This window comes from Dasypus novemcinctus, chromosome 19, assembly GCF_030445035.2.
Source record: "Dasypus novemcinctus isolate mDasNov1 chromosome 19, mDasNov1.1.hap2, whole genome shotgun sequence".
Classification (NCBI taxonomy): domain Eukaryota; kingdom Metazoa; phylum Chordata; class Mammalia; order Cingulata; family Dasypodidae; genus Dasypus; species Dasypus novemcinctus.
Genome location: NC_080691.1, coordinates 5,297,897 through 5,319,385, shown reverse-complemented (window position 1 = coordinate 5,319,385; position 21,489 = coordinate 5,297,897). Strand labels below are relative to the sequence as shown.

The 21,489-nt window shown below is 38.3% G+C and overlaps 1 pseudogene; it reads left to right on the top strand.

Moving 5' to 3' along the window:
* Positions 1-6,362: 6,362 nt before the first annotated feature.
* LOC105744327 (myotubularin-related protein 10 pseudogene) lies at positions 6,363-9,350 on the top strand (annotated as a pseudogene).
* The last annotated feature ends 12,139 nt before the right edge of the window (positions 9,351-21,489 follow it).

Here is a 21,489-nt window from a genome sequence, read left to right as displayed (position 1 = left end):
TATCTTTTTTTGATATTTTAATTTCTGCTCAGGTAGCATTAATGCCCCCATCTCATTTCTAATTTTATTTATTTACATCATTTGTCTTTTTCCTTTGTTTAAACTAGCTAATCTTCTCCAAGAACCATCTTTTGGTTCAGTAAATGTGACAGAAGAGGCATGTGTAGAGAAGTCTCACCTGAGTCCAACTCCTTCACACTGAGGAGCTCAAATTCCAAAGTAGGGCCCACTGGCAAGGCACTGAATTCCAGAGTCATCTGCCATGACTGTAGAACCTGTGTATATCTGTAGCCCTCAAAAGCAGCATTACCCTGGATTGTATTTATTTGGCTGTCTCTGGGATCCTGCTGAGACATAAATGTGACCCCTCTGATGACCTCCTGACACATTTTGAAGTCTCTTGACCAAATCAACTCATTTTTCTTTACCATTTACCTCTCTTACTCAAGGTCTTTTTCTCATTGCATTACCAGCTGGGATTGGTAGTAATCTCTCAGTGCCAGGGAGGCTCCTCCCTGGGAGTCATATCATATGCAAGTGGGAAGGTAATGTATTTATATGCTGAGTTTGACTTAGAAAGTGGCCACATTTGAGCTACATAGAGGCTCTCAGGAGGTAAATCATAGGCACACAACAGCTCTAGGACACATAGAAATTTTAAGTATACAGGCTCATAAGGATAGGCTCATCAGCATGAAGGGACCATCATTGGACAACCCTTCTTCACTTCACTTTGCCCTTGTACTTGGGGGATTCTTGCTCTTCTATTGGAGAATGCAAAAAGCTCCCCTGGATGGGAATACAACACTCCCTCAATTTTCTGTGTGTACTGATTTTGGCTACCAACACTATCTCCTTTCCTTTACATTTTTCTATCTTCCATCTTCTGTTGTTGCTCTTATATTCCACCTCTCTTTGTTTAGCCACCAAATTTTCTGGCATTTTATTTCTAGCTCTTCTATTCTGTTTTCTATCTTTTATTCACTCTTTATGTTATTGTCCTTTCTTTTTTCTTTCCCTCTCTCCTGATCACACTGGTTTTTTAATTCACACTGTATTCTTCTCCATATTCAATTTCCATTCTCATTGTTGGAACTCCACTTTTTATTACTGTAACTCTACAGAACTTACATGAGTTTATTTATTTTTTTACATTAAAAATATAAGAGGTTTCTTTATTATTAATACTGCATTAGTGTGGTACCTGCGTTACAATTGATGAAAATAATTATACTATTAACTGTAGTCCATAGTTTACATTAGGGTTCACTCTTTGTGTTGCACATGAGTGCGGTCACCCCTCAGGCTGAAGTGTGGTTTGCTGGCCTGGCGAGGGGAGCAGCCGCGGCAGGCCAAGCAGCTGCCCCATAATAGGGTGGCTGGTCGGACTCACCACCACCCCTGAAGGAAGCTCGGCATGGGCGCAGAGTGCCCTCGGGTCTCCCCTTCTTGGCAGCCATGCTTCCACGGCCGCCCCTCCTCCCGGATGGCGCCACACGATGCCTGTGGGGCGGCACCCTTCTTCTTCTTTCTCCCTGCGCAGGCGTGGGCGGAAAAATCCAGTCTGCCCTTTTCCCCTCCCCCGACAGCAGCAACAGCCAGGCGTGGGCGGAAAAATCCAGTCTGCCCTTTTCCCTTCCCCCGACAGCAGCAACAGCCAGGCGTGGGTGGAAAAATCCAGTCTGCCCTCCACCCCAGCAACAGCAGCCACCAATCCCTAAACCCTGCCCCTTCCCCCAGCAACAGCGACAGCCAATCCCTAACCACCACCCCTCCCCCATCCAGTACCACCCACTGACCTTTCGCCAGCAACCAATCAGAACAGGGCGTGGCTTCAACCAATCAGCCTTCCCCAGCCCCTATAAAACTGTTGCCTCTCCCTCAGTAAAGTGGACTTGCGTGTTTACCTTGTCTCCGCGGTAGTTCTTCTGCCGTGCGCCCTCCAGTCCTGAGAGCCCCTGACAAGGGCCTGGCCTCCCTTGTCCCCAGTTCGTCGCCTGCTTCTCCGGGTGACCCCTTCATCGCCTGCTTCTCCGGGCGACCCCTTCGTCGCCGGCTTCGCCGGGCGACCCCTTCGTCGCCAGCTTCGCCGGGCGACCCCGTCAGCCGAACCGCGCAACCCCTTGTGAGACCGATCCCTCGTCTGCTGCCGGACTGACCCCTCATCCCAGGTGGGACCAACCCCTCGTCCCAAGCAGGACCGACCCCTCGTCCAAGCTGGACCGACCCCTCGTCCGCAGCCAGACCCCACCTCTGCTGACCGAGCAAGCCGCCGCACATGAGTTTAATATTCATTCACTTAAGTCTTATATGGTTCTTCTGCTAGCATTTACTATCAATACTATTATTATACTATTTCTTTTCTTACCTCTTTTGCTTTCCCTGGCCCCTAATCTTTTTCCTTCAGTCTAAGGAACTTAGACAACAACAAGGAAATAGAAAATAAAGAACAAAGCATCAAAAGGAAGACTTAACACATACACAGAAATAGCACCTAAATAAAACCTGAGACTAGAGACAGAAGATAATCAACTGAACAAACCATCAACATAAAATGATGACCAGATAGTTAGCAACTGAAAAACACAAACCATACTAATAATCAGGAAGACATGGCCCAATACAATGAACAAGCTAAAAACCAGGATGTGGAGCAAAACATTGAACAACTGATCAAAATTCTCCAAACAAATATAATGGTTCAACTTAGTGAAGTGAAGAAACAGATTAGGATACCAAAAAAGTACTTGGAAAGTATACTAAAGAAATTGTAAACATATGCAAAAAGATAATGGATATAATGGTGATGAATGGCACAAGCAAAGAAATAAAATAATACACTCCCAGCAAATAACATCAGATTTGAAGAGGCAGAGGAAAGAATTAGTGATATGGAAACCAGTACATCTGAAATCAAACAGATAGTAGAATTGATAGATAAAATGATAGAAAAATACACAGGGACTTGGAGATTTGAATGACAACACAAAATGCACAAACATATACATTATAGGCATCCCAGAAGGAGAAGAGAAGGGAAAGGGGACAGAAAGGGTGTTGGAGGAAATAATGGCTGAAAACTTCCCAAACCTATTGAGGGAGGTGGATGTACATGTCTAGGAAACACAACATACCCCAAACAGCATAAATCCCAACAGCACTATCCCAAGACATATGCTTGTCAAATTATCCAATGCTCAAGGCAAAGAAAAAATACTGAAGGCAGCAAAAGAAAAGAGAACCATCATGTACAAGGGAAGCTCAATAAGATTCAGTGCTGATTTCTCATCTGAAACCATGGAGGCAAGAAGGCAGTGGCATGGCATAGTCAAGGTACTAAAAGAAGAAATTTCCAACCAAGAATACTCTATCCAGCAAAGCTGTTGTTCAAAAATGTTGGAGATTTCAAAATATTCACAGATAAACAGAAACCAATAGAGTAAGCCAATTAGAAACCTGCCCTTCAAGAATTACTAAAGGGAGTTCTGCAGGAGGAAGGAATAAAAAACAGGAGAGACAGAGTTGGAAGAGAGTGTAAAAAAAGCAACTAAAAAGACAAAAAGAGAAATAAAAACAAAATATGACGCACACAAATCCAAAGAAAATATGGCTAATATAAGTAATTCCTTGGAAGTAATAACACTGAATGTCACTGGATTAAACTCACCTGTCAAGAGACACAGATTGGCACAATGGATAAGGAAATATGACCCGTCTATATGCTGCCTACAAGAAACCCACCTTAGACCTGGGGATTCAAGGAGGTTGAAAGTGAATGGCTGGAAAACAATCTTACAAGCAAACAATAAGCAAAAAAGGTTAATATTAGACAAAATAGACTTAAAATACAAAGCTATTGTGAGAGACAAAGATGGACACTACATATTAGTAAAAGGGATAATCTTTCAAGAAGAAAAAACAATCATAAACATTTATGCACCTAACAGTGTCATCTTAATATCTTTATCTCATTAGTCATATCTTCCTTCAACTTCTGGAATTGGTTAAGAAGATTTTTTGTTAACATCACTGATTGGTTATCTTTACTCCTCTGTCTCATCTGGATTCTTAGTTTGTGTCCATGCTTGGCCATATATTCCTTTTTTTATGTTTTGTTATTTTGTTGCTGTTGATATCTGGGCATCTAATCATGTTGGTGATCTTACTCTGTTCATCAACTTGTTTCTCTTGCCTAGTGTTTTTTTTTTTTTCACAGCTCTTTTTTAACTTCTGGTATTATTTTTTCTCAAACTTTAACTTTTCCCAGTTTAAGTTATCAAAACAGGGTCAGGGATCCAATAATGTGGCATAGAATAGATCAAATTGACTGGGAAAGAATCAGGGGCAACAAAGTCTGTCTTTCTTCACTTTCCTGGCTGGACATCAGATGGTGCTCTTTGGCAAATCTTTCCACTGATGAATCCTTCAATTTCCTTTGACTTCTAAACCATAGACTCAAAACCAAATTATACCGGTTAAACTCCCTTAACACAAACCACAGTCAGGCCTCTGCCACACTCTCTCTTTCCCTGGCAGGAATATGCCCTTTTCCCTCTCTGTTGGCTACTTAGCTGCAGGTTTTATGGAGCTTGTTCTCCTTGAGGGTGGGGGATGGGTGCCATTCCCTGCTGTGGTGTCAGCCACTCACAGTTTTCCTTTTGGGCCATTAATTTTTCCATCTCCAGTTCTCTTCAATGATGAATGTGGCACTCTTCTTTCTTGCAGGTCCCCAAACTAGCTCCATGGGATGATGTCTATGCTTTCTCCCTATTTTTATTTATTTTATTTTTTTATGAGAGCTGCACCCTGTATGAGCTTCTCTGGTGCCATTTTCCCAGGAATCTCATCATTGATTCTTCTTGCCTGGGTTTCACTTTTGCCTAAAATTTAATTTCTCTTAATTCTAGACCTTTGGGACATCACTTAATAATTTTACAAACATTTCTATTGCTCTTTTATATACTTAAAAGGGGCATGTATCATTTTCATGTTTATGAGGATTCTGTATACATGAGACCATTTCATATCTTTCCTCATGGATATGGATTTCCTATTTTGCCTTCAACCCATCAAGACTGGAGGACACATTGAGACAGATACTCTCCTAGGTCCATTAATGTGAGATTATTTTACAGTTCAGGATCTATTATGGGACTATTTGTTATAGGACACATATAAACCTAAATTCATACCACCTGGGAACGTTCCACTTTTTCAGTATATGTGAGATGAATGATTACTCTTTCCCTATGAATATCCTTCAGTAAATTTAAATTAGTGCTCTGGGACTATTTACATAAAATATGTGCCACCAAGAAGGGAGATTAGCAATTCCACTTGGTAAATGATAATCATATTAGAAAATAATGTGGAGCAAAAACCCTCTCCCACCATGATGAAACCAGGCAATATTAGCAATATTTTTATTTCTAATATTATTATTGGTAATAATTCACGCCAAGAAGGGAAGCAAGATAAACCAAGTAAAAGCCTATTGAATGGCGACCTATACCATTTTGTTGACTTTTTTGTTGTTGTTGCTATTGTGCTTGGTGCTTTCCTTCATTTGTAATCCAGAGGCCCAAATCCTCCAAATAAGTCATTCTTTCAAACAAAAATATCAAATGCTGAGAGCCATATGCCATCAAATTTGGCTAATACAAGTCCTGCTGTACAAATAACTTGCTGGCTTGACTATGTCCAGTTGAACAAACAATTGAGGCAAATAGCCCATAGGAATTGGATAAATTGAAGGAGCTGACTACAGGCAACTTCTGGAACTCCAATATCAGGCACACATATTTTCATTACTAAACAAACTGACACGTTATTAGCTACATGCTCCCAAATTTGGCCATATGATTTAAAACCATTTTGCAACAGAGTCCTCCTCATCACATATCTGATCAAAACCTTGGACTGTTAGTAGATTTTACTTTCAATTGCCTTTAGTTGAGGTTTTAATTCTACTAATTGGGTTCTGGTTCTTTGGTCAAATTACAGTAGCAACAAGTTTGCTAGCTCTGCACTGACAAAGCCACGGATTTAATTGATATTTGCATATCAGAAACTTGCCCAATATTGTCTTCAAATTTTACAATCAGTTAGAGGTCCTGAGATGCAGATCATGGGCCCTGTGTGTGCAGTCTCTCATGGTGGAGTGGTGGGCCCCTTCTGGTAGTGGGCCCCTGCATAAGCATAGGCTTTCTCCTGTACCCTGCTCTACTTGGGCAGTTGCTTCTTCATGCCTGACCTGTCAATTTGCCCAGCCTTGCTCCAGGCAGGCCTAGGACTTCAGGAGCTGGAGCCCAATGCCCAGAGGTGTCTGGAGATGTTGTGTGGTCTCAGTGTTGCCACTGGTAATGCCAGATCCTAGAAGAATAGGTGCAGGTAGCAAGTTCTCCTTCAAGCTGCCCAGACCCACATTCAGATCCTATGTCCTGCTGCTGACCCTGGCTGATGATAAATTTAATTTGAAACCAAATATTAAAAAACTGAAGCCAGTTCTTTTGCCAGGAGAATTGTCATGAATGAAGTCAATTTTGAATAAAAATGCATTGCAACAGATACAAGCCAATATGATTTGTGGGGATAGCTGATATGCAGTAATTTTAAAGTTTCCTTTATTAATACTTTTTTAAGTAACTGTTTTATTGAGGTAGCATTCATATACCATATGTCATTCTTTTAAAGTTTACAATTAAGTGGATTTTTTAAGCATATTCATAATTTTACAAACATCACCATTATGTAATTACAAAACTTTCATCACTTCAAAAAGAAACCCCATTAGCATTCACTCTCCATTCTCCCCTCCCCTAAGCCCTTGACAATCACTGATTTACTTTTTGTCTTTGCGAGTTTGCCTATTCTGAGTATTTAATTTCAATGGAAGTATACAATGTATGGCTTTTTGTGTCCGGCTCCTTTCACTTAGTATGTTTTCAAAGTTTATCAGTGTTGAATGTAAAGAATATTCTTATACTATTAGCCACAATCTTCATGCATCACCAAAATCACTATATTATACAGTCCCTCATTATTCTCTACCTTCCTTTCAATTAAAATATTACATCCACAGACTACCCCTTTCAGTCACAATAACATTTATAAAAAAGCAGTGTTAGTTTTACTCACTGTAAAGTAAATTACCACCAAATCTATTCATTTCCACACATTTACAATAAACATCATTAAAAATACTATATACATTAAGAATCAGCTCCCATTCTCAACCCATATTCTATTTTCTGGGGGGTTGAAGGGGTTATGGGATTTTTCTTTTTGGAGTAAGGAAAATTGGGATGATGACAGCACAACTTTGTGATGAATATGAGAGCCACTTAGTTTACACTCTGAATGGATTTTTAAAATCATGGGACTATATAACACAATGAATCATTTGGTGGAAGCTGGACTGTGGTTATCTGGACAAATATGAGAACATTCTCCTATGAACTCTAACAACTTTATAATGCTAATATGGGGTGTCTGTAACCAGGGAGGTTGTGGGAAAAATACACCTAATGTTAGATACTGGCTATAGGTAGTAGTAAAGTTTTGATGATCCTTTTCATAGTTCATAACAATTGTTTCACAACTGTGCAAGGTGTTGGTGTTGGGGAAATATATGGGAGCCCTGAATGATTATATACATTGTTTTTTTGCAAGTTCACAACATTTACAATACACTTATTGTTTGTGGATGTTTATTTATGAATGATAAAATTCAATTTTTAAAAAGTTTTAAAAATTTCCTTTATTCCAGATGATCCAATGCCGTTTTAAGAAATTCCATGACAAAACTTTCTTCTTGGTAAATGTGATGTTCCTTTGAAGTGTATTGGACAAATTGCACAATAAATGAACTCAAAAAGAAGCAGAAAGTCCTAGACCTGAAGCAAAAAATCTAATTTGATCCAACAGAGTTAGTTATTTATTGTAACATTCCAGGAATGTCAGATTTTGCTTTGAAAAATCATGTCCTAAAACTGCTAAAAAGGTATACCTTGGAAATACCTCACTATTCCCAGCCAACAGACCTGCAGCTAATCTTTAGATTTGAATATGCTGGGAAAAATACTACAATTCAGTCAAAAAAATAAATGGACTACCCTCAGGAGGTTGAGGAGGAGGTGTTAGAGCCAGTGGTTTGAAGTTACTCAGAATGGGACAGAGGTATCAATAGGATGGGTGTTTCTGTGTGGAGAGTTTTTTCCATTAACAAGGGTTACATGATATCCACTTGCCTTCCAGAATACTTTGTACTGCCAAGTTCTTTAGCAAACAAAGACCTAAAATAATGTCCCCCTTATTTATTGGAAGATTGCCACTCCTGTGCTGGAACCACCCTAATGGCAGATCTTGGTGAGAATGGCCCTCACAAAAGATGTGTTGCAGCAGAGAAAAATTGATCTAAGTATCTGTAAGGCAATAACTAGAAATCACCCACAGAGATGTGATGATTACAAATTGGATTTGAATAAGACCTTGTCTAATATCCAAGAAATACAGAAGGTATTTATAAAACTTAAGCAACTATGTGTTAATGTGCCTTTTGAAGAATCTTAACTGAAATGACTATCTCCATTGCAATGTACTAGGTGGTTAAAATATGTAAAGGCATTCCTTAAACATTCAATACCATTTATGTACAGGCTGGAAAGCAAACATATCTCTGTAATCCTACCATAGGAGTACTAGTAGATTTGAGTTACTTCATATTTTTCTCCTATTCCAGTAATGCTGGATGTCTCCATTATGACAATTTCTGTATTTCCATGTCTGATACAGAAGGAGTGGATCATGGCTAGCTATCAGTTCCTGGACAGATGCAACCAATTAATGAGATCAGGAAAAGAATCTCCCTTAGTTTTGCAATTCTTGGATGCCACAAGGCAACTGTTAATATCCAGCCATGTTCAAGCTGTAATGAAACTAATTTAGTGGTCCTGTACAACAGTACCCAGTTCTCACTGTTAGGCATGTTCCTATTCAACTGTCCTCACCAGTGGATTAAGCAAACCATAGAATTTGTTATAAGTGAAAATAGTCATTTGGTTGATGAAAAGGGCTTAAAATTCAAATTGGTTTGGGATTGGTCTTTTCAGTTTACCAAGAAGTATCACACTATTTTCTGTAATGCCTTATACATTGGAAAGAACATACCTTATCTACAGAATTGCTCAATGAAATTTTTTAAATGGACAAAGAAAAGCTACAGTTCCACAATAAGAAAACAGCTGTCCTCCTTCAAGAATGGACCCATCAGTGACCAATTGTTTCATCAAAGGAGAAACCCCTTAATATTACAACTGAAACCAGAATTATGGGAAGATGACATCATATGAGGCAAAAACAATGGAGAAAGAGCCAAAAGCTCTCCAAGGGGCCTGATTTTAGGGTCAGCAGACCAGGACAGTGCTTTACAATTCCCAGAAGGGTGAGAGCCAGAGAGATGACCTAAAAATTACAAATGTAAGTTACCAAACCCTTGTGGCATCCTGAAAGAGCTCCATTCCCCCACCCCAAGACACTAAGCTGGGGGTTAAACCCCTGGCTTACTGCAGATGACTGAAAGAGGAACATATTCCAACCCGTGATCTCTTACAAGGAAAAGAAAAGAGATTGGGGGAATTTCTTCAATGACTTCAGCCAGCAGAGTCTGATTTCAATCTCAGCTTTGGCCAGACCAAAACACAGGAAAACAGATATTGAAATAAATACCTCCATGCAAAGGTGCTCTGGCAAGTGTCATCTACAGGCAGGTATGGAAATCACATGGACAAAATTGCACTGGGATCTCTCTGTACCCTAATTTCTAGGAGGAAATCTGCACTTAAGTTGGGCACTTTTAAAAACATAGAACAAGTTGAACCAAATAGCAAAGAAGATATGTGAAAAAAATCATAGGCCAGAGAGTAAATTCACCAACATATTCAGATGCCTGGATATCAGCAAAAAATTACAGATCATATCAGGAAACAGGAAGAGTTGGTATAAGCAAATGAACAAACCAAATATCCAGAAGAGAAATGGAGTTTAAGACAAGACATGATAATCACACAACTCTCCTAAATCAATTCAAAGAATTGAAAGAAAGTATGACTAAAAGGCTAAAAGATATTAAGAAGACTCTGGGTGAGCATAAAGAACCATGTGAAAGCCTGTAAATAAAAGTAACAGGCTTTATGGGAATGAAAGTTATGATGTATGAGGTTAAAAATACATTAGAGTCACGTAAGAGCAGAGTTGAATTACTCAAAGACAGAATTAGTGATTTAAAGATAGAACATCTGAACTGGAAAAAAACAGGAAAACAGAAAGAGAATGGAAAAAATGGAAGAGGGTCTCAGGGAATTGAATGACAATGTGAGACACAAACATTCACATTTTTGGTTTTCCAGAAGGAGAAGGGAAAGAGAAGACACATAAAGTATATTTGAGAAAATAATGACCAAAACTTCCCACTCCTTATGAAAGACATAAATATCAATAGCCAAGAAGGACAACATACTCCACACAGAATAAATCTGAATAGATATACCCTCAGACAGTTACTATTCAGAGGACAAATATCAGAGATAAATAAAGTCTTTTGAAATCAGCAAGAGAAAAGCAAACATCACTTACATCAATAAGATTATGTGCCAATTTCTCATCAGAAACCATGGAGGAAATAAGAAAGTGATATGATGTTTCTAAGGTACTGAAGGAGAAAAAATTGTCAGTCAAGAATTCTGTATCAAGGAAAACTGTCCTTAAAAAATGAGGGTGAGTTCAAAGACTAAACAGACAAACAAAAACTGATAGAATATTTTACCAAAACATCACAGTTGCAAGAGCTAATGAAGGCAGTGCTACATCCTGAAAGAAAAGAGCAAAGGCAAGAGATTTGGAGAAGAATGTAGAAATGAAGATTATTAGGAAGGATAAATTTAAGTGTAAATAGACAGATAGTAGTATGACATGAAAACATAAAGCCAAAGGACAAAATGCATAAAGTAATAATGCCTTTAAACTAATAACTTTGAATGTTAATGTCTTGAACACCCCAATCAAAAGACAGACTGATAGAATGGACTTAAAAAATGAAACAAATATATATGTTGTCTACAAGAGACTCACCTCAGACATAAGGACAAATAATGCTAAAAAGTGAAATGTTATTTCATGCAAATAATGACCAAAAAACCTATTGTAGTGATACTAATACTGGACCAAAGAGATTTTAAATGCAAAACTGTTTTAAGGGATGAAGAAGGCCATTATATATTAATAAAAGGGTCAAGTCACCAAGAAAAAATATCTAACCCAAGTGTTCCAAGATACAGGAAGTACATACTGGCAAAGCTGAAGGGATAAATACATGTCTCTACGATAAGAGTTAGAAACTTCAATATATCACTCTTAGTATTAGATAGAACATGTGGACAGAGGATTAAGAAACAGAATACTTGAATAATATGATAAATGAACTAGACCTAACAGACATGTATAGAGCATTGCACCCCAAAACAGCAGGATATACTTTCTTTTCAATCATACTCATGTATCCTTCTCCAAGGTAAACCATATGTTGGGTGGCAAGAAAAGCCTCGATAAATTTAAAAAGATTGAAATTAAACAAAACACTTTCTCTGATCATAACAGAATGAAGATGGAAATTCATAGGGTTGGAAAAAGGAAAATTGAAAAAACATATGGAGATTAAAAAATACACTCAAATAATCAGTGGGCCAAAGCAGAAATTACAAGAGAATTCAGCAAATATCTTGAGATGAAAGAAAATAAGAACACAGCATATCAAAACCTATGGGAAACTGCAAAGGCAGTGCTGGGAGAGAAATTTATAGACCTCATTGCTTACAGTAAAAAAGAAGAAAGAACTAAAATTGGAGAGCTTACTGCTACCTGGAAAACCCAGAAAAGAACAGCAAACTAATCCCAAACCAAGCTGAAGGAAAGAAATATAAAGTTCAGAGCAGAGATAAAAGAAATTGAGAAAAAAGTAGAGTGAATCAACAAAACCAAAGTTGGTTTTTTGATAAGATCAACAAACCTGACAACTCCTTAGCTATAATGATAAAGAAAAAGAGAGAAGAGAGAAATAAATGAAATAAATGGGAGGAAGGACATGACTACTGAACTCACAGAAATAACTGTGATCATAAGAGGATTCTATGAGCAACTCAATGCCAAAAAACTATACAATATAGACAAGATGACAAATTCCTAGAAACACAGGACCCACCAACACTGACCCTAGAAGACATAGAAGATACCAATCACAATCGAAGAGATAGAAACAAATATAAAAAAACTCTCAAAGATGAAATGCCAGGGTCCAGATGGGTTCACAATGAATTCTACCAGTTATTCAAAGACAATTTTGTACCAATCTTGCTCAAACTCTTCCAAAAAATTGAACTGGTAAGAACACTACAAAACTCATTATATGAAGCCAACATCACCCTAATACCAAACCCAATACAGATACTATAAAAGAATTACAATCCAATATCTCTAAAGGATATAGATGTAAAAATCCTCAACAAATAATTGCAAACTGAATCCAAAAGCATATAAAAAGAATTATATATCAATATCAAGTGGGTTTAACTCAGGTATGCAAGGGTTGTTCAACACATGCACAAAAATAGTGTAGTAAATTGATAAATTGCCGAAGAAATATCACATGATCCTCTAAATTCATGCACAAAATGCATTTGACAAAATACACCATCATTTCTTGATTTAAAAAAAAAATACTCCAAGAAACTGGAATAGAAGGAAGCATTCTGTCTATAGTAAAGTGCATATATGAAAAACCTACTGCTGGGGAAGTGGACTTGGCCCAATGGATAGGGGCATCCACCTACCACATGGGAGGTCTGCAGTTCAAACCCCGGACATCCTTGTTCCGTGTGGAGCTGGCCCATGTGCAGTGCTGATGCGCACAAGGAGTGTCGTGCCACACAGGGGTGTCTCTCTTTTAGGGGAGCCCCACACACAAGGAGTGTGCCCCATAAGGAGAGCTGCCCAGCACAAAAGAAAGTGCAGCCTGCCCAAGAATGGCGCCGCACACATGGAGAGCTGACATAACAAGACAATGCAACAACAACAAAAAAAGAAACAGATTCCTGGTGCTGCTGATAAGGATAGAAGCAGTCACTGAAGAACACACACACAGCAAATGGACACAGATAGCAGACAACTGGGGAGGGGGGAGAGAAATAAATAAATAAAATCTTTAAAAAAGGAACAAAAACCTACTGCTAGTATTGTACTCAATGGTGAAAGACAGAGATCTTTAATCCTGAGATGAGGAACAAGACAAGGATGCCCCCATCACAATTATTACTCAGTATTGTGCTAGAATTACTAGCTAGAACAATTAGGCTTGATAAAGAAATAAGAGGCACCCAAGTAGGAAAGGAAAAAGTATAACTTCACAATGTGCAGATAGTATGAACCTATATTTAGAAAAACCTGAAACATCCACAACAAAGTTACTAAAATTAATAGACAAGTTCACCAAAATGACAGGATGCAAAATTAATATACAAAAATCAATAGATTAATTGTACACTACTGGTGTGCAATCTGAGGAGAATATTAGGGAAAAGTCATTTAAAATAGCAATTAAAACAAGAAAGTATTTAGGAATAAGCATAGCCAAGGACGTAAAGGACCAGTATTCAGAAAAGTACAAAATATTTTTAATAGAAAATGAAGAAATTTACATAAATGGAAAAACATTCCATGTTCATGGATTGGAAAACTAAATATCATTAAGATGTTAATCTTACCTAAACTGATTTACAGATTCAATGCAATCCCAATAAAACACCCAGCAGCCTTTTTGAAGAAACCAAAAAGCCAATTTACAAATTTATTTTGAAGGACAAGTGGCCCAAAATAGCCAACAATGTCTTAAAAAAGAAACATGTCATTGGAAGACTCTCACTTCCAGGAGTAAAAGCATATTACCTATAGTAGCAAAAACAGCATGATACTGGCATAAAGATAGACCTGTTTGAAAATAGAACTGAATCAAGAACTCAGAAATAGATCCTCACATCTGTAGTCAAGTGATTTTTTGACAAGGTTGCTAAGCCCACACATTTGACCAGAACACTGTACTCGACAAATGGTCCTGGCAGAATTGGATATCCATACCCCAAAGAAAGTCTATCCTGATCTCACAAATTAGACAAAAATTAACTCAAAATGAATCAAGGACCTAAATATAAAAGGTGACAACCTTAAAACTCCTAGATAAAATTGTAGGAAAACATCTTCATGATATTTTAGTAGATGGCAGTTTCTTAAAACTTGCACCCAAAGCATGAGCAACAACAACAAAAAATACTCAAAATTAAGCACTTTTGCCCCTCAAAGATCTTTGTCAAATGGGTGAAAGGCAGTTGACACAATGGGAGAAAATATTTGGTAATCACATATCTGATAAAGGTTTAATATCCATGTTATAGAAAGAGATCATGTAATTTAACAATAAAAAGACAAACTACCCAGTTAAAAGTGGGCAAAAGACTAGAAAAAGCAATTGTCCAAAGAAGAAATGCAAATGGTGAAGAAACACATGAAAAAATGTTCATCATCACTCGCAATTAGGGAAATTCAAATCAAAATTCAAATCATTTCACCTCTATTAGATTGGCCACTATTAAAAAGGAGAAGTGGAGACATTCTAAGGAACTTAAATATCAACTTTTCATGTGGACTTTTCCAGGTATATAACCAGAAGAAATGAGAGCGGTAACATGAACAGACATCTGCACACTTCATTATTCACAATTGCCAAAAGCTGGAAATAACACAGGTGTCCATAAACTGATGAATGGATAAGTAAATTGTGCTCTATACATATGATGGGATATTATGCTGTGGTAAGAAGAAATGAAATCACGAAGCATATGACAACATGAATGAACCTAGAAGCTATTAAATTGAGTGAAGCAAGCAGACATAAATATGACAAATCCTGTATGATTTGAGATGAACTAAATTATATTGTGTAAAATCAAGGAATTAATAATTAGAATATAATGACCAGAAAATAGGATGGTGGTAGAGAAGTAAAGCTGAGAGTTTATTTGTGAATAATTGGTAAAAACTTTAAAGTTTTGAAAATGAATGGAAATTGTGAGAGCACATCATGCTGTTCATGAGCAGCAGAGCTATTTTATGGGTTTCACAATAGTTAAAAGGGAAATCCTAGGGACATTTACTAGAAGGAAACATAAAAAGTTTAACATTGCATATATAAAACTATTTTTACAAAATATAAATGCAAATAAACTAGAGAGATGGAAAAAGAATAGCAGTTAGGTACAGCAGGATAAGTATAGAGAGATTGAATGGTGATGAGTTGTGTTTGTTTCATTGGTTTTTTAGTAATGCTGTTATTACTGGAATAATGAAAATGCTCTAAAACTGAATTGAATGCACAACCGTGTGATTACATTGAATACCATGATTGTGTACTTTGGGTGGATTTATTCTTTACTAATATGTATCAATAAATTTGATATGTTAAAAAAATGAAACAGCTCTCTTGGGTACTCAAATATTAACATATTCAAATTGCCTTTCTCAGTTGTGTTAAGGTAAAACAATGAAATTTTCTTTACTTAATAAAGAGGAAAGGGGCAGATGCTTCCCATTCTCCCTCCTTATATAATCCCTCTGTAAAAATAATAAGCCCAATAAGAACATTGAACTTTTGACTTTACACTGCAACATCTTGGGCTATCTAACCACTGGAACTATAAAGACATGCTTCCAAAATTAGTTCTTGTATCATTCATTGAATGACTTAGTGTACCAGGGCTTCTATGACAAATAACACATAATGATGGGCTTAAAAAACAGGAATTTATTATCTTACAGATTTGAAGGCTAAAATCCCAACATAGTATCCATATGCCATGCTTTCTACCAGAATTTGTAGTGTTCTGGTGCTAGTTTGCCAGTAATCCTTGGGGTTCTTTAACTTGTAGTTGCCTCTCTGCATTCATCACATGGAAAACTCTCCTTCTCTTGCTTCTCCTCTGGTTTCCATTTTTGCCTATAAGGGCTTCAATCTTATTAGATTAAGGCCTGATCTTGACATATACTTGTCAAATTGTCCAATGCTCATGACAAAGAGAGAATACTGAATGCAGCAAGGGAAAAGAGGCCAATGATATTCAAGGGAAGCTTGTTAAGATTAAGTGCTAATTTCTCATCTGAAACCATGGAGGCAAGAAGGCAGTGGCATGGCATAGTTAAGGTGCTAAAGAAAAAAATCTTCCAGACATGAATTCTCTATCCAGGAAAGCTGGAATTCAAAACTGAAGGAGAGTTTAAAATATTCACAGAAAAAACAAACAAACAGAAATTAAGAGAGTTTGTAAAAAAGAAGTGTGCCCCCAAAAATTGTAAGGGAAGTTCTGCATGTTGAAAGGAAAACACAGGAGAGAGAAAACTGGAGGAGAGTGTAAGAATTCCTTAAATATTAAAAAGAGAAATAAAAACAATATATGGCATACATAAACCTAAAGAAAATATGGCTAATGTAAGTAATTCCTTGAAAGTAATAAAACTGAATGTTAATGAATTAAACTCTCCAATCAAGAGACACAGATTGGCAGACTGGATAAGGAAATATGACCCATCTATATGCTGTCTGTAAGAAACTCACCTTAGACCCAAGGACACAAGGAGGCTGAAAGTGAATGGTTGTAAAACAATTTTACATGCAAACAATAACCAAACAAGAGGTGGGATTAGATATACTAATATCAGACAAAGTTGACTTCTTATTTATTTATATTTACTGTTACATTAAAAAAAATATGAGGTCCCCATATACCTCCACACACCTCTTCTCATATCAACAACCTCTTTCATCATCATGGTACATTCATTGCATTTGGTGAATACATTTTTGAGCACTGCTTCATCACATGGATAATGATTTACATTATAGTTTACACTTTCCCATGGTCCACCCAGTGGGCCATGGCAGGACATACAATGTCCAGCATCTGTCCCTGCAGTACTACCCAGGACAACTCCAAGTCCTTAAAATGCCCCCACATCTTATCTCTTCTTCCCTCTCCATATACTCAGCAGCTACCATGGCCACCCTCTCCACATCAATGCTACATTTTCTTCCATTACTAATCACAATAGTTCCAGAAGAAAATATCAGTACATCCACTGTAATCCATACTCCATTCCTCCATGCTGTGGACCCTGGGATGTTTATGTCCACTCCACCTCTATGTCGAGAGGGGGCTTATATTCCACATGGATGATAGATGCAATTCTCCTGCTTGCAGGTGTAAGCACTCTTGGCTCCCTGGTGTGGTGGTTGACCTTCTTCACCTCCATGTTAGATGGCTGGGGTAAGTCCAATAAACCAGAGGGTAGGAGTTGCAAGTCTGTTGAGGCTAAGGGTCTTGCTATCATATGGACAGTCCAGAGATTCAAGTCCCCTGAGTATACACCAAACCCCAGCACCAAACACAGTTCCAGTAAAAGTAACAGGAGAGGCTTGTGAAAAAGATCACATCTGAGTCCAACTCCATCACACTCAGGAACACAAACTCCAAAGTAGGGCAACTGACATGGCACTGTACTTCATCTGTCATGACCATATAACATGTGGGTCTCTGTAGCCCTCAGAAGAACCAATACCTGGGCTTGTGTCTACTTTGGCTGTCTCTGGAAACCTGCTGAGGCATGGGTAAGGGCGACCCCTCTGATTACCTCCTGACTCCTTTTTGGAGACTTATAGCCATATAAACTCATTTGTCTTTTCCATTTACCTCTTTTATTCAAAGTCAAAAAGCATTTTTAATGCCTGAAATTACATGTAGGCAGAGATATTCTGCTGGTCTGAGTTCACCCTTTTATTCAAGGTCGTTTTCTAGTTACATCATCAGCTGGTACTTGGTAGTAATCCCTCAGCACCAGGGGGACTCATCCTGGGGAGTCATGTCCCACACTGAGGGGAAGGCAATGTATTTACATGCTGAGTTTGGCTTTGTGAGTGGCCAAATTTGAGCATTGAGGAAGCTCTCAGGAAGTAACTCTTAGGCACCCTGCAGCTCTAGGCCTTGTTCATATTTCAGGTGCACAGGCTCATAATTGGAGCCATAAGTATCAAGGGTTCATTGTTGGATGATCCAATTTGTTGGTCTTTGCCACTGTACTTGGGAGATTGTTGCTGTTCCATTGGGAAATGTGATAGAGGTACCAAGGCCAGGAACTCAGCCTCTCTCATCTGTTTCTTCCAACTGAAACCACTATGAAAATATCCAAATGTTGCTATGTACCCTGTATACATGCCCTGGAGAACTCTCTCCCAACCATGAGCCCCCCACCAATAACACCCCACACAAGTGTTCCTCCCCCGCCATAGTTAAACTTCTCTGTAGTCCAAAACTTCTTCAGAAAGGAAGCCCAATATATTACCAGGTTCCATTAATAGTAAAATGGAATATAGTGATGGGTTTAAAGGTTAGATATAGAATACATAGTAATTTAGAAAAATTAAATAAAGGAAGAATAAATTGGGTTATGAAAAAATGAAACAATGAAAAAGCATTGTTTTTGACATTTTGCCTTTCATCACTGATATAAGGGTTGCCCTGTATGGACAGTGGCAAGGCAGTTTCTTCCATTTCTTCCTCAGTGTCTACCTCCTTTTTTTTCTCTCTAATTATTAAGTTTGTCTTCACATAGCTTTTAGATCACAGTAATTCATATACACAATATTTTGTACCCCCACATATCCAACATCAAACCTTTTGTCTCTTCCCCAACAATGGTCTTTTCACATGTTCATATTATATTTGCTGCAGCTAATGTACAGATATTGAAACAATTGATTTCAAACATGTTTCCAAAGGTGGGGCAAGATGGCGTCTGAGTGAGTGCACCTTATAATCTCTCCTGCAAAGAAGCGGCTGAGTAGGGTTGGAGTCGTGCTGGACTGGGCTCTTTTGGGTGTTTGCAGGGCAGGAGGTGTCTGGACATTGATTTAGTGGGATGTGACAGAGGAGATTCTTGTAAGAGGTAGAATTTGGGGTCTCTTTCATGGAGATTGGGGCTTTGCATGGGATGCTTCCCCCTGGGGCTGGCAGCCAGGTGGCAGCAATTCCTGGAGGCTTTGCTGTGTTGGGGAGTCCCCAAGCCCTAAGAGGCAGTTTTAGGGGATTGCAGGGTGGGAGGTGTCTGGAAGTCGATTTGGTGAGACAGTGATGGAGGAGATTCTTGCAAGAGGTGGAACTTTTGTTTTTTGACATGGACGTCAGAAGTCCTAGGAGGAATCCTTCCACTTATGGCTGGTGGCCCATCTGTGGTGGTCCCTGAACTCTTTGTAGTGTAGCGGTGCACCCAGGAGGCTGTTTTGGGGGATTGCAGGGCAGGAGGTATCTGCATGTCGATTTGGTGAGACAGTGACAGAAGAAATTCTTGTGAGAGGTGGAATTTTGGGTTTCTGACATGGAGCTCAGAGTCTGCGAGCAGGACCCTTCCCCTAGGGCTGGCGCCCAACTGCAGGGATCCCTGAAGGCTGTGTTGCACTGCAGTGCTCCCAGGCCCCTGTTAACCGGATGCATGGTGCCCAGGTCTGTGTCCCCTAAACCCCAGTGGTCCACACTTCCAGAGACTCACACACCTTGAGTCTGCAATATTAGACTTCCCATCCCTGAATCCACTGCATCCTGAGGTCCATCTGCTTGATTATCCTAGCCCTTGGCATTTGTGTTTTTTTTTTTTTTTTTTTTTTGTCTTGGTTGCTAATATTGCATTATATCCTGGTCTTTTCTCCCATTTTATCCCCCAAGGTACTTTCTTGTTTATTTAGATTTTTTCTCCTTTTCTTTTTCTTGCTCGTTTCCCTCCTTTTACTTTGCCCACCCCCTTTTTTTCTTCTCTTTTTTCTTTTCTCTCTTTTTCTTCTTATTTTATTTTATTTTATTTTATTTATATAATAGGTGCTGCAGGGAATGCTTCACATTAACTGTGTTTCCTCAACCTCCATTTCCTCTTTTCTGTGTGAATTGATTTTGGCAACCTACACTATCCTCTTTCCCCCACATCTTGCTTTCCTCCACCACCTACTGTATCTCTTACTTTCCACCTCCCTTTCTTTGGCCCCCAAATTGTCTAACTTTTAATTTCTAATACCTTTTTTCTGTTTTCTATCTTTTACCCTCTCGATATTATTGTCCTTCTTTTCTCTTTCCCTCTCTCATGAAAACACTGGCATTTTAATTCATAGTATATTCCTCCCCATAATCAGTTGACTATCTCATTATAGGTACTCTATTTACTACTATAACTCTACACAACTTACATGAGTCTAATATCCATTCTCCCAGGACTCCCATTGTTGCTCTGTTAACATTTATTTCCAATGCTACTTTATACATTTTCTTTACTTACACAATTTCCTTTCCCTGGCCCTAATATTTTCCTTCATAGTGAACTTAGCCAACAATAAGAAATTAGAGTAAGAAGAACTAAGTGACAAAAAGAAGACATAACACTTACACAAGAACAACAACGAATTAATCCCCAAGACTAGACAAAGAAACTAAGGAACTGATTAAACCCATCAAGATAAAATGATGACCAAACAGCAACAAAAAACTACAAACCAAACCAATAATCTGGAAAAGATGGCTGAATCCAGTGAACAAACTAAAAACCAGGAAGGGGAACAGAACATCAGACAAGTAATTAAAGATCTCAAAACATATATTACAGACCAACTTAATGAAGTAAAGGAAGAGATAAACAATATGAAGAAAACACTTGGAAAGGAAATTGCAGGCATATGCAAAAAGATAACATATGATGGGAATGAACATCACAGTTCAAGAAATCAAAAATACACTCTCAGCAAATAGAGGCAGATTAGAAGAGGTAGAGGAGAGAATTAGTGATGTGGAAGACAGTACATCTGAAATCAAACAGATAGTAGAACTGATTGATAAAAAGACAGAAAAAATCCAGCTGGAACTTAGGGACCTGAATGACAATGCAAAATGCACAAACATACATATTATAAGCATCCCAGAGGGAGAAGAGAAGGGAAAGGGGACAGAAGAGTTGTTGCAGGAAATAATGACTTAAAACTCCCCAAATCTACTGAGAGAGATGGATGTACATGTCCAGGAAGCACGATGCACCCCAAACATCATAAATCCCAACAGGCCCACTCCAAGACATATACATGCCAAATTATCCAATGCTCAAGACAAAGAGAAAATTCTAAAAGCAGCAAGAGAAAAGAAAACCATCACCTACAAGGAAGGCTCCATAAGATTAAGTGCTGATTTTTCATCTGAAGCCATGGAGGCAAGAAGGCCATGGTATGATATAGTCAAGGTACTAAAAGAAAAAAATTTCTGACCAAGAATACTCTACCCAGCTAAACTAGCATTCCAAAATGATGGAGAGTTC